Source organism: Mauremys reevesii, linkage group 4 (assembly GCF_016161935.1).
Source record: "Mauremys reevesii isolate NIE-2019 linkage group 4, ASM1616193v1, whole genome shotgun sequence".
NCBI classification, from domain to species: Eukaryota; Metazoa; Chordata; order Testudines; family Geoemydidae; genus Mauremys; species Mauremys reevesii.
In genome coordinates, this window is record NC_052626.1 from 123,277,779 (window position 1) to 123,290,772 (window position 12,994).

The 12,994-nt window shown below is 56.8% G+C and overlaps 1 protein-coding gene across 1 annotated transcript in view; it reads left to right on the plus strand.

Annotated features, from left to right (window-relative positions):
• The first annotated feature begins 2,240 nt into the window (after positions 1-2,240).
• The window catches only part of LOC120405294 (receptor-type tyrosine-protein phosphatase V-like), a 70,726-nt gene continuing 59,972 nt past the window's right edge, over positions 2,241-12,994 (plus strand). Inside the window, exon 1 of the mRNA XM_039538803.1 lies at positions 2,241-2,309. The gene's annotated coding sequence lies outside the window, so the exon portion shown is untranslated. The remainder of the gene's footprint in view (positions 2,310-12,994) is intronic.

Consider the following 12,994-nt stretch of genomic DNA (forward strand, 5'->3'; position numbering starts at 1 on the left):
GAAAGGAGGCGGGTGTGTGACCAAAAACCGAGAGAGGGAAACCCGCCCCCACCACCACCAGATTTGGACTTTTATCTGTCTGTCCCACAACACATGAACAAGGGGACAATGTGGATTGAAACTGAAAGGTGGGAAAAGGAAATCCTTTTTTCACACAATGTAGGACAGCCTGTGGAACTCACTGCCACAGGAAGTCACTTAAGGCCAAGAATGTAGCCAGATTGCAAAAGGGACTAGAGATGTACATGGATAATGAGACTATCCAGAGCTATCGAAGTTAATGTTAACAAACATTCTGGAAGGGGTGTTGAACCTCCTGCGTCGAGGGTTACGCCACCATATGGGGGCAGATTATCTCCCATGTGCTACTGTGAGATTTTTCTGCCTCCCTCTGAAGCAGCTGGTGCTGGCCACCATCAGAGCCAGCTGGACCTTGGGTCTGACCCAGTCTGGCAATGCCCATTGTACCATCCTCCCCACTGTTGCCAGCAGCAGATGGCAGATCTCCCTGCCATCCATCCCTCTCAGCCTCCAAACCGGCCAGCATGTGACACAAGCCACCCCTGGGGGAGACTGAGGGCCGTGACGCAGACACATGGGCACCATGTGGTCACCGATGGGTCTTTGAAATGCCAGCATGCTCCCTCACCCTCCTCCATGCCTGAGATCACAGAATCATAGAATCTCAGGGTTGGAAGGGACCTCAGGAGGTCATCTAGTCCAACCCCCTGCTCAAAGCAGAACCAAACCCAACTAAATCATCCCAGCCAGGGCTTTGTCAAGCCTGACCTTAAAAACCTCTAAGGAAGGAGATTCCACTACCTCCCTAGGTAACCCATTCCAGTTCTTCACCACCCTACTAGTGAAAAAGTTTTTCCTAATGTCCAACCTAAACCTCCCCCTCTGCAACTTGAGACCATTACTCCTTGTTCTGTCATCTTCTACCACTGAGAACAGTCTAGATCCATCCTCTTTGGAACCCCCTTTCAGGTAGTTGAAAGCAGCCATCAAATCCCCCCTCATCCTTCTCTTCTACAGACTAAACAATCCCAGTTCCCTCAGCCTCTCCTCATAAGTCATGTGCTCCAGCCCCCTAATCATTTTTGTTGCCCTCCGCTGGACTCTCTCCAATTTGTCCACATCCTTCTTGTAGTGTGGGGCCCAAAACTGGACACAGTACTCCAAATGAGGCCTCACCAGTGCTGAGTAGAGGGGAATGATCACATCCCTCGATCTGCTGGAAATGCCCCTACTTATACAACCCAAAATGCCATTAGCCTTCTTGGCAACAAGGGCACACTGTTGACTCATATTCAGCTTTTCGTCCACCGTAACCCCTAGGTCCTTTTCTGCAGAACTGCTGCCCACTGTTGCCACCTACTCCCCCTTCCCCCTTCAGAGCTGCTCAGAGGGAGAAGGTGGCAGAGCCAGCCCTCAAATGCTGGACACCATCTCCTGCCTGCTCTGCTCTCAGCTGTGTATTGGCTCCTTGCTGCCCTCTCTGCTCCTTGTAGTGGGTAGCAAAGAAGGGCACGGGCCCTGGGGTCTCTTGCTCCTCGCTCAGCCCCTGGGGAAGTGCCGGAGGGTGCACTGCTGCAGGGTTCCAGTGTGCAGTGCAGCAGAGGAGAGGGGGAAAGGTGGGGGGAGAGCTGGCCCATGCAGGACCCCCGGGCCTGGAGGAAGAAATATACCCACCTAATCCTAGTTAGTGGGAGCGAGTGTCTCTGTGGCCTGAGCACAGGCCTGGGAGTCAGGAGACCAGCTCTGCCAGTGCCCCCTGTGTGGCTGTGGATGGGCCTGTGCACCTCAATTTACTCATCTATAAAATGGGGGTGATCATACTAAGCCCCCGGGGGTGTGAGGCTTACCCACTCATTTGGGTATCTCCTTGGCATCTGAGCCAGTCGCCTGAAAGGCCTTGTGCTGGCACGGGCACTGTAAGGCAAGGAGGCCTGTGTGGGGTGGCCAGGGATGCTGCCAGCAGGAAGTGAGAGGAATGCCCAGCCTGCAGGTGTAGGGGGGTGACATCCCTGGGCACATGGGAAGAGCCCAACTTTCCGTCCCCTCCCAGGATGCAGAGTGCCATGGTTACCAGGCATTGGCGGACGCCCCCGTCCTGCTAGTTCCTCTTCTGCCGCATCCTGCTGCTGTGGGGAGAGGAGCAGGGCGGGCCCAGGCGGGACTCCACAGGGGCCAGCTCAGACTTGATTGCCAGAGAGGCGAGGCAGGAGTGAGCATGCACCACCAGCAGTAGCGTCACCAGGAGAGCCCCTGCCGGAGCGCCGACCAGGAAGTGCCAGCCAGGGAAGGTAACTGAGTCGCCCCTGCCTCGGCGACCCCGAGCAGGGAGCATGGGGGCTGGGCCTGGCTCCTCGGGGGAAGTATCAGTTCTGACTCTGAGCTTGGTCATGGAATGAGCCAAGCCCTGTCAGGTCAGGCTTTGGCTGGGCTGAGCTGGGCTGGGTGGGCACGTGGGGGCACTGGGACAGCCTGCCACTAGGCTCCTGTTCCCGGTGGGAATGGACAGTCTCACCCTGGCTTCCCTGAAGGGCACGGCTCAGGGACTGCAAAGTGCTGCTGAGCCTTAAAGCAACCAAGCTGGCACAATGCCCCCTTGGTGCCCATTCACACCACTCCCTCGGTGCCACCCTGCCCCATGCGCCTGTGGAGTGGCATGCTGGGAAAGAGCCCAGGCATCATCCCTGCTGGGTTTGGCTGTGCTGGTCTCCACTGGGGACCCTGCTGGCCCTGGGAGGCTGGTGGCACTTCCGGGCACAGGGCCCCTGCCCCTGGGCTGTGCTGGGGAGTTTGGCACCAAGGGATTTTTCCTGTTGCTGGGGGTGAACCTGGCGCTGGGCCATGCAGGGAGGAGAGCGCGCCCTGTCACCACCAGGAGCGTGGAGAGCCAGAGGGACCAGGCATGGGGGGCACCATTCTGCACCCTGTGTGTGCCTCGCTGGAACCAGGGCAAGAGCGTCACGTGACACTCTGCGCCAGCCCAGCATGGCTCCTCTCGGCCTGGCCAGGGGGCAGCGACGCCCGGCCCACAACCCCTGCCAGCTCAGGGGGCCGTGACTCCTGGGGGAGACCAGCTTGGCCCTTAGCTGGCTTGCTGGGTGTGGACTCCCCCTGACTCACCAAGCCGTGGTTTGCCTGGCAGCGGGGCCGCATGCTGCAGGGGCTGGGTCCCCACTGCCCAGCACCTTGGCTGGTCCTTACAGCGAGCTCCAGCAGGTGCAAAGCGCTGCCAGGCACAAGGAGAACGTTTCACACGCTCGGCACGGCTGTACATGAGGCAGACCCAGGGAGCTTGCCTGGCAGCTGCAGCATCCTGCTCTTGGGTCCATCTCTCTGCCTAGGGACACCAGAGGAGGCAGCGTGGCCTAGTGGATAGACTGGGAATCAGGGTGCCTGGGTTCTATTCCTGGATCTGGCAATGGCCACCTGGGGTGCCCCGGGCAAGTTACTTTGCGCCCTGTGCCTCGGTTTCCCCATCCTGGCCTCCTTTGTGGAGCGCTTTGAAAGCTATGGATGAGAAGTGCTAGGGATCGCATAGGCCCTCAAAGGGTTAAAGCGGCTGCTGTATCACAGCAACCCAGGAGCGGGTTCTACCAGGCTGATGCCCTGGAGCTAGTGCTGGGTGTCAGGCCCACAGCCTAGGCAGTGTTCATGCCTGATGCAGCTCTATCCCTCCCCCCGCCCCAGGGCACTGCAGATTATACAGCATCTGGCGCCTGAGCCTGTCAGAGAGGAGGGACCTGGGATCCACCCCCGCTGGCTCCACACACTGCCTGGCTCCCCAGCTAGGCCATGCATTTCCCTTTGCCCCATATGCTTTGCTGGATGGAGGAGCCTGGCCCTGGGAATGGCTCTGCTCCCTTACCGGCCTTCGCAGGGTCCAATGCACAGTCCAGGAGAGGGGAGCGGGCAGGACTGTGCTACATGGACTGGCCAGCGTGGGAAGGGGGCTTGGCAGTAGTCGCTGGCTCCCCTAAGGACCCGGTGGCAGAGCAGGGCGAGCTTCCGTAGTGTAATCCTCCAGGAGGTGCCGGATGGGAGCCTGGTCCCTTCCGCGCCCTGGCACTGAGAGTCTGGGCACATGCGTGTCCGAACAGGCCCTCCAACCCAGGGAGAGTCCATCCCTCCCAGTGCATCCCCTGCCTGTGAATGGTGCCGCCAGCTTCCGCCCCGCCTGGGGCTAGGCCTGTGCCATCCCTACTGGGCGCAGCCCTGGGGGAAGCCCAGGCCAGCTGCCGTGTGAGGGGCTGGTGTTGGCATGTGTGAGTGGCCCCAGGAGGTATCAGAGGCAGCTACTGATGCACAGGAGAGGAGCGAGCCCTTTGGATGTGCAGGAGGGGCTCAGGTCATTGGTCATTATGTCCCCACTGGGGCAGCTGCCTGCCTTCCACCATGGCTTGGTTCTCACCAGCATTTCTGCCGTGTCCTTGTCTGTGTCTGTCTCTCCCTGCCGGCCTGGCCCCCTCTGACTCAGCACGACGCTACTAATCCCAAGCGCTGAACATCTCCCGAGCGGCTCCTCCCTGGGCCCAAGCTGAGCGGGGTTCTCCCCGATGGGCAGGTGGAGATGCAAGTCACAGCATGAGTGAGTCACTTACAGACCAGAGCGAGCCCCTGGCTCCGAGTCCCCTGGTCTGACTCCTGGGCACGGCAGGCCGGGCCAGTTCATTCAAACCCTGCTCAGCAGAGCGTCTTTCCCAGCTGGCGGCTGCTTGGTGGCCTGGCTGTTGTGAGTGGGTCTGGCAATCGCAGCGCACTTCCTAAGTGTCCTCCCCCCGCAACCTACCAGCACCATGCCCAGGAACTGGCGCTCCCAGCTCTGGCCACCGCTGCTTTCAGTTACACCCAGGGCTGCTCAGGGGCTCCCACCCCCAGCTGTGGCGGCTTTTGCTGCTTTGTGGGAAACGTGATGACTCAGCAGCCCCTGACTTTCCCGGCCGGGTTCCAGCCACTGGGTGGAGAAGCCTCCCGAGATTGTTTTTGGGTCAGGCACAGCTTGAGGTTTTGGTGGGGGTGGTGGGGGACAGGAAGGGAAGTTCTGGCTTCTGCAGCCCGTGCAGGCTCTCCCAGCACCCGGCCTGCGCGGCTGCGATGGGGCCATGCAGCTAGTGGTGCATTGCACCCGGCTCAGCCCTAATGAGAGGCTTGTTCACTCCTGTATGGACGGCTGCAGCTGCCGGCCACAGCCCTGTGGTGCCGGGGACTGGGCCAGGACTGACCCTGGCTCCACGTCAGGGCACGTCCATGTCAGGGTGCAGCTCTGAGTGAGTGGCTTGAGCTGATCTCCAGAACGGACCTGATCCAGACCCCCTGAGCTCTGGGATGGCTCTGATCCAGAGCTCAAACTCCCCACAGCAGGAGCATTTGGACCCAAGGGTTTGGTTCTGGGAGGCGGAGTTTGGAGTCAGGGAATCAGATCCGGCTTGTTCCTGCCCTCAGTGGGGATGGGATGGGTGGCAGCTCCACCTGGGCAGTCTGACACCCCTCCATTTGCATGATTCTTCCCTGCCCTCGCTGGTTGCTCCTGCACGTGTAATAATCATAGATTCATAGATTCTAGGACTGGATCATGAGACACGCAGGAGGGCTGGGGAAGACCGGTGCCCAGGGGACACTGACTAATACCCCAGGGGCTGGTACCCACTCACCTCCCTAGTCGTCATTACGATTCTTTGCGCAGGCTTCTCTCCCTTGATTTCCAGGTCAGCAGAGCAGCCGGTTCCATTCCTGCAGCTGCCTGACAGCATGTTGCCTTTGCTGCTCCATCCCCTGTGCCCTCTTTAGACCCTGACTTTAGCAGTCTTGAGCCGTTTCCGGGGCTCCGCACATCTGCCTGGTTGAGCAAAGCCTAGGCCGATGGTGTTTCTCTGATCAGGGCCAGCTCCAGACCCCAGCGCGCCAAGCGCGCGCTTGGGGCAGAATTTTGCCGGCAGGGCGGCAGGCGGCTGCGGCGGACCTTCCGCAGTCATGCCTGTGGGAGGTCCACTGGAGCCGCGGGACCAGTGGACCTCCCGCAGGCATAACTGCAGAGGGTTCGCTGGTCCCGCGGCTCGGGTGGACCTCCTGCAGGCATGCCTGCGGATGCTCCACCGGAGCCACGGGACCAGCGGAACCTCCGCAGGCACGTCTGCAAGAGGTCCCCTGGAGCCACGGGACCGGCGACCCCCAGAGCGCGCCCCGCGGTGCGCCGCCCTGCTTGGGGCGGCGGGATTCCTAGAGCCGCCCCTGTCTCTGATTGCACTGCCCTGTTGATTTGGGGGGAAACAGGAAAAGCCCTTTGCTCCTTGCACTCCCTGCTGAGAGCCGCCTAGCAGCTGTGGGGCAGAGAGAAGAGCTATGTTCAGCCAGGTGAGAAAGGTCATTCCTTCCTCCCACCTAGCGCTGCCTCCCCAAGGCCTGCTCCCTCTGCCCAACCCTTCCAAGCCAGGGTGAAGAAAGGTACTTTGGAGGGGAAAAGAGGTGCAGGGAGTCCCTGAAATGCAGGGGGGTGGGAGGGTGGCAGACAGGGAGCTTGTGAGGGTGGATGGAGGAATGCAAGGAGGGGACTGAAGCTGTGAATGGGGGGGCAGAGGAATAGGAGGGGGATCGAGGGGAGCTACCAAGACTCAGTGGGGCTGGGAGATAGCCAGCACCAGGCTGGGAAGGGGTCTCAGCAGTTCCTACCTGCTCCCTGGTGCCACGGCAGCTGTGCCAACCCCTCCAGGTCCCACTCTCGCCTCCCTCCTCTCCCCCCCCCCCCCGGGCATGCATGAGTTTATATGGGCAAAGCCCCCACAATATTTCCACTGTGGAGGTGCTAATCCTTCCTGCTCCCCCTGGCCAGGAGCCCTTGGTGTGTGCAGTGAGCTCAGGTGCCAAGCTGCAAAGCGCACAGCCCTCTGGTTTATCTGCTTCTCACAGAGTCCCGCCCGCTGCCCTTTCTTCACTCGGGGCACCATGCCAGTCAGTGCCCAGTCCTTAGCCAGGTCACCTGGGCTCTAGTGGCTAGAGCACTAGGCTGGGGCTCAGGAGACCAGGGCTGTATTCCCAGCTCTGCTGGGTGACCTTGAGCATGTCACGTGCCCTTCCTATGTCTCAGTTTCCCCATCTGTAAAATGGGGTTAATGATACTGACCTCCCTTGTAAAGCACTTTAAGGTATATAGATGAAAAGATGACACGAGTTAGGGATTATTAATTATATGAGTTGCCTTGCCCCTGGCCCTCTGTTATAGCATGGAAACCTCAGTTAGCTTTGGAGGTGTCTTCTTTCTCCTCAGCTGCCATTTCATTTAAGTCTTGTGTATGCTGGTTGTCTTGTGAGAGCGTAGGCCGTGCTGTGCCTAAGACCGACTGCTTAGGAGAGGTTTAGGTAGAAAAGCGGCACCCCACCTGTCAAGGTTCCTTCCACACTCTGAACTTTAGGGTACAGATGTAGGGACCTGCATGAGAACCTCTAAGCTTAATTACCAACTTAGATCTGGTTTTACTGCCACCACCCAAATCCTTTAAGAGTTATTTGGGAACCTCTGTTTACCTTCCCCCACAGACTATCTTCCTCCCAGTACCCTTGAGAGACTTCTCCACCAAGTTCCTGGTGAACACAGATCCAAAACCTTGGATCTTAAACAAGGAGAAATTAACCATTCCCCCTCCTTTCCCCCCCCCCCCCCCAATTCCTGGTGAGTGCAGATCCAACCCGCTTGGATCTTAAAACAAGGAAAAATCAAACCGGTTCTTAAAAAGGCAGCTTTTAATTAAAGAAAGAAAGGTAAAAATCATCTCTGTAAAATCAGGATGGAAAATAACTTTACAGGGTAATCAGATTCATAGAGCCCAGAGGAACCCCCTCTAGCCTTAGGTTCAAAGTTACAGCAAACAGAGGTAAATCCTCTTAGCAAAAAGGAACATTTACAAGTTGAGAAAACAAAGATAAAACTAACACCCTTGCCTGGCTGTTACTTACAAGTTTGAAATATGAGAGACTGGTTCAGAAAGATTTGGAGAACATGGATTGATGTCTGGTCCCTCTTAGTCCCAAGAGCGAACAACCCCAAAACAGAGCACACAAACAAAAGCCTCCTCCCGCCCCCAAGATCTGAAAGTATCTTGTCCCCTTATTGGTCCTTTGGGTCAGGTGTCAGCCAGGTTACCTGAGCTTCTTAACCCTTTACAGGTAAAAGGATTTTGGTGTCTCTGGCCAGGAGGGATTTTATAGTATTGTACACAGGAGGGCTGTTCCCTTCCCTTTATAGTTATGACACCATCAGACAATGAGCATTTCTCCATGAGCTGCTTCTGCACCCAGAGAAACAGAACCAGCCACTGTAGTGCCCTCCAGTGCCTCGAATCTCAGTAACATCACCCAGATTTTTAAACCATCTGTTTCAATCATCTGTAGCGCCCCTCTCCACTTGGTTACCTCCTTTAATGCCAATCCGCTTACAGGTTTTGATGGACAGGTCTGGGTTCTTTTGGATCCCCCCCACCCACTCAGCAGGGTGTATCTTTTTTCTTTATTTTTTCCTATGAAATTATTTGGCAGTGCCTCCACCTCCCTCGCTCCTTCTGGGCAGGGTCACCAGGGCAGCTTGGGTGGAAAATTCTACCTACAGAGTAATCCCCACTTACTTGCCAGATATTTGGAGACTTCTAAGAAATAACACAAGCAAACAATAATTATATTAAACAGGAGACAAATACAACATAACGGGGGGAAACACTATTTTTAGGGTCAGCAGTGCCCACACTGAAAATACCTGTGACTTGATGTAACAAGTGTAAAATTAATGTCCTGTTGGTACGCGTGCTTTGCTGGGGCCCTTGATGACCTATACAATTCTTCTCTGCAGTGGTTTAGCAGCGTGGCTGGCTGGGTTCAGTACAGCCCAAAGGACCCACAAGTGGGAGGAGGTGGTGAATCCCTCCACAGGTGTAATATGCAGCAGGTTATAAAATCCTCAAACCCTCACTCCCTGGCTTGAGGACACAGTTAGGGAGCAAGGGAGTCCCCAAAACAAATTCCCTGACTAACTAAAAGCTGGTGCACTCACATGAATGATCCTCCATGAATGATCCTCAGGTTCAAAGATGACGCTGGACTCCTCAGTCACTGCAGACAGGGCCGCTGCAACCATTTAGGCGACCGCCGGGCACTGGGATTTGGGGGGCGCCATTTTCTTCAGCAGTGACCACAGCAGCCTGATCTTTGGCCGGCCCGGTCGCCGCCGGCATTTAGGTGGAGGGAGCTGGGGCAGGGGAGCATGGGGAGGGCCGCCTGCAGCAAGTAAAGGGGGGTTGGCACGCAGGGGAACTCCCCACCCCAGCTCACCCCTGTCCCGCCTCCTCCCCAAGCACGCCAGAGCTGCTTCACTTCTCCTGCCTCCCAGGCTTGTGGCGCCAATCAGCTTAGGAGCCGCAAGCCTGGGGGGCAGGAGAAGTGAAGCAGCTCTGGCGTGCTCGGGGAGGAGGCGAGGCAGGGGTGAGCTGCTTCACTTCTCCCACCTCCCAGGCTTGCGGCGCCAATCAGCTTTCATTAGGCGCCGCAAGCCTGGGAGGCGGGAGAAGTGAAGCAGCAATGGCATGCTTGGGGTGCTTGTGCTTGGAGCGGGGTGAGCTGGAGTGGGAGGGGTGCCTCAGGGCAGAGGGTGGGGATCTGCCGCAAGGGGCCACCTCAGGGCAGGGGCACGGCAGGGGGCACAAGGTAGAAGTTTCGCCTAGGGCGCAAAACATCCTTGCACCGGCCCTGACTGCAGAGGGGCTGCTGTCAGGGATCCTCCTCAGGCAGCAACCAGGCTGTGTCGGTCCCAGGATTTCCCCTCACCACAAAGGGGTGCAGCGCTCAAGGTGTAGGTTATACAACTACACAAACATCCAAACCGTAGCCTTCTAGGCCAGCCTCCAGTCACACACTCTGCAGGCAGCTTCCCAGGACTAGCAGAGCTGACCAGGTGGTGACTGGTCTCACCTAGGGAGCTGGAGGGTGAACCCAGCCTGGCTGGGGAAATTTCCCAGCAAATGCTACAAATTGGGAATCACCAGTGGGGAAGGAAAAACCCAGTTAGGAATCTGCTGTCAGGTCCCTAGAGGCCTGTTCTCAGGGGAAACCCACATGCAGGCCTGGGACTCTCCAGCTCCCACGCACAGTCAGTCCTGCCCTTGCCCAGGCTGGCCCCAGACTGACTCCAAAATGGCTCCTCCCTGGAAGGGCCTGTCACTCCCTATTGGTTGCCAGGCAGACTCTGAGTCTGCCTTGGTTCCCCCTCCCTACCAGCAGGGAAGAAATGAAAGTCACATGACTCACGAGGGATTTTTACAAACACTGGGGATTTGAGGATCTCAAAAGCATGTGATTCACCAGGGATGCTGCTATTTGCAACTTGCTAGCCAATCAGGGAGAAGACACAACAGTAACAATCCCTAGCTCTTATCTAGCCCTTTTTATCAGGAGATATCAAAGCTCTTCACAACGGTCAGTATCATTATCCCGGTTTTACAGATGGGGAAACTGAGGTACCAAGCAGGCCTGTGGCAGAACCAGGAACGGACCCACATGATAGCCAATACTTAGGTGACCAAATTCACAACACACAGAGTTGCTGTGGCTGTTATTTACATTCTGGTAGCAGCTGGAGGTCCCATATCCAGGTCAGATTCCCCATGAGGCCAGGCACTGTACAGGCATAGGCAAAGGAGACCCCCCAGAGCTTACAATTTGACTAGAAGAAGCAGATAAGGTACTTTACAAAGAGAGCAATTGGGCTGGCGGGTGGCAAATGGGATATTAGGGTCTTGTTTGAATTTTTAAAATGGGGGGTCATTGTGAACTAATAGGGCATAGTGGAGCATAGCTGCCTCATAGTGCCTCCTTCTGCTCAAGTGTGGCACACTCCACCTCCATTTCCTCCCCCAAGGGGGTGGGTCTCCTCAGCTCTCCTCACAGTGCTCTGTGCTAGAGAGGCAGCTTAGCCCTCTGGCCATGTCACAAACAAATCTGACCCCTTCCAGGGTAGCAAAAAGTCCAGCCTAGGAATCCTCACAAACAAGGAGGTTCTTCTACGCTTCAGAGGCTTCCCTTCAGCCCACCCTCTAGGCCCTGTTCCCAGCCCCTTTCTGGGCTATCTTTGAGAGTCCTTCTGGTTCCAGTATAGAGCACTGAGCTACTAGGCTGGCTCCACTGGACCACTGTTCTCACCTCTGGTCCTTGCAGCCTTCCCTGCTCCAGTTAAAAGCACTGCTTCCCCTAGACTAGAGTACCCAGCCTCCTGCAGACCCCCACAAACCTGCCCACTCCCTGGGATTCCCCTCCTTAGGCTGGCTTGCTGAGCTCAGCCCCTTTATAAAGCCCAGGTCCACCTCACCTGATCACCTGACCCCCTTAGGCTGGGAAGCAGCTAATTAATTATGGCACAGGTGTGGCTGGCCCCATCTCCCCTTGAAGGGAGGAGGAGAAGAAGCAATTTGTTGGAAAGTCTGATCTGCTGGAGCTGTTCCAGCTCTTAGCTGCCTGGGACTGACCCCAATCCTAGCTTCATACCGGTGGCTAAGGAAGGGCTGGATCCCTTTCTAACACATCACTGGAAATCAGGGGCTGCTTGCCAAGTGTAAGCAGGGGAATGGTCCTGCTATTGTGGGGAACTTTCCTGGCTTCCGCACTACCCTGGTGAAATGGGCTAGCGGAAGGAACTGAGTCCTCGCTCCCACTTCCTTTACCCAGAGGCACCCCTGCCCTCAAGGGCTCCCCTTCCACTCTCCTGTCTGGCAGAGTTCTTGTAACCCCAACAAGGCTGGGCCCAGGATTCTTGGGGGGCTCAGCCCCCAATCCTGCTGTGGTCACCTAGGACAGGGGCTAGGGTGTCCCTACTACAGGGTGCTCTCTCTGCACTAGACACTTCCCTGACCCACCGATCATTTCATGCAATTTAAAGCAAACACAAGTTATTTAATCAACAATTAATTTAAAAATGGGAAAGGTTAAAGGAAAACACATCATCCTGCTCTGTGGCCGAGAACATCACAAACAGTGTCTCTGGAATGTCAGGGCAGTTCACAGTCTGTTCCTTGTAGGACCCAGGCCTCCTTCTTAGGCCCTGGCTGTGCTGCAGGGATGCTGGGGGTTGGACACTTGCTCTGGTGGTGGCCACACACCTCTGGGCTTAGGGCTTGATCTGTCCCCCTTTTATGAATGATGTACTGGCCCTGATGGGAGTGAAGTCAGGTAGGAAGGAGGGTTTGTGGGCCCAGAATGCACATCTCTGTGGGTGGGTTAGTGAGAGTGGGGCAGAGTGTGGGGCAGGTGCCTGGGCCTGGTGAACGCTGCAGGGGTCTGTGCTCTGGTTTAGCTGTAACTGGGAGAGGGGATCCCAAATCAGCTGGAGACAAGGCCTATGGCTTAATTCTAGCCTGCCCTCTGAGCCCTCAGCTGCTGCTACCCAGGAGAAAAGACACTGGGAGATCTGGTGTCGGGGAGTGGGGCGTCTGTAGACTCCACTTAGTATCCCCTGGGAAGCATTAACCCCTTCATGCCAAGAATGCCTGGGCTGTTCTACAGGTCAGTGTAATCCCTGGGGTGTCCATCCCTCCCTTGCTCCGTCTGTCTGGCTGTCACTCCCTCTCCTTCTTTAGTCACATGGTGCTAGCCCTAGGGCCCCATGGGGTTAGGCAATGAGACGTTCCCTGTCCCAAGCAGCTTACAGTCTGCCCATGATTGCTGGCCTGGTCCCTCAGCATGGGGTTTGGCTGAAGGGGGGGATGCTGTATTCTCTGGGACTGTGCGGCAGCATTTGAAACCCTGGGAGCGGATTCCAGTGAGCAATTACAGGTTTAGGGTCTATCTTCACCGGAGGGAAGCCAGGCTCTTACCCGGATGTTTCCACCTCCTGTCCCCACACACAGTCTTCTCACCCGAGGGTGCTGGTGCTTTACACCTGGCCTAGGGGGCCTGGGCGAAGTCTGCAGTGAAGACAGACCCATAACCTGTGGGTGGGCGATAGAGATTT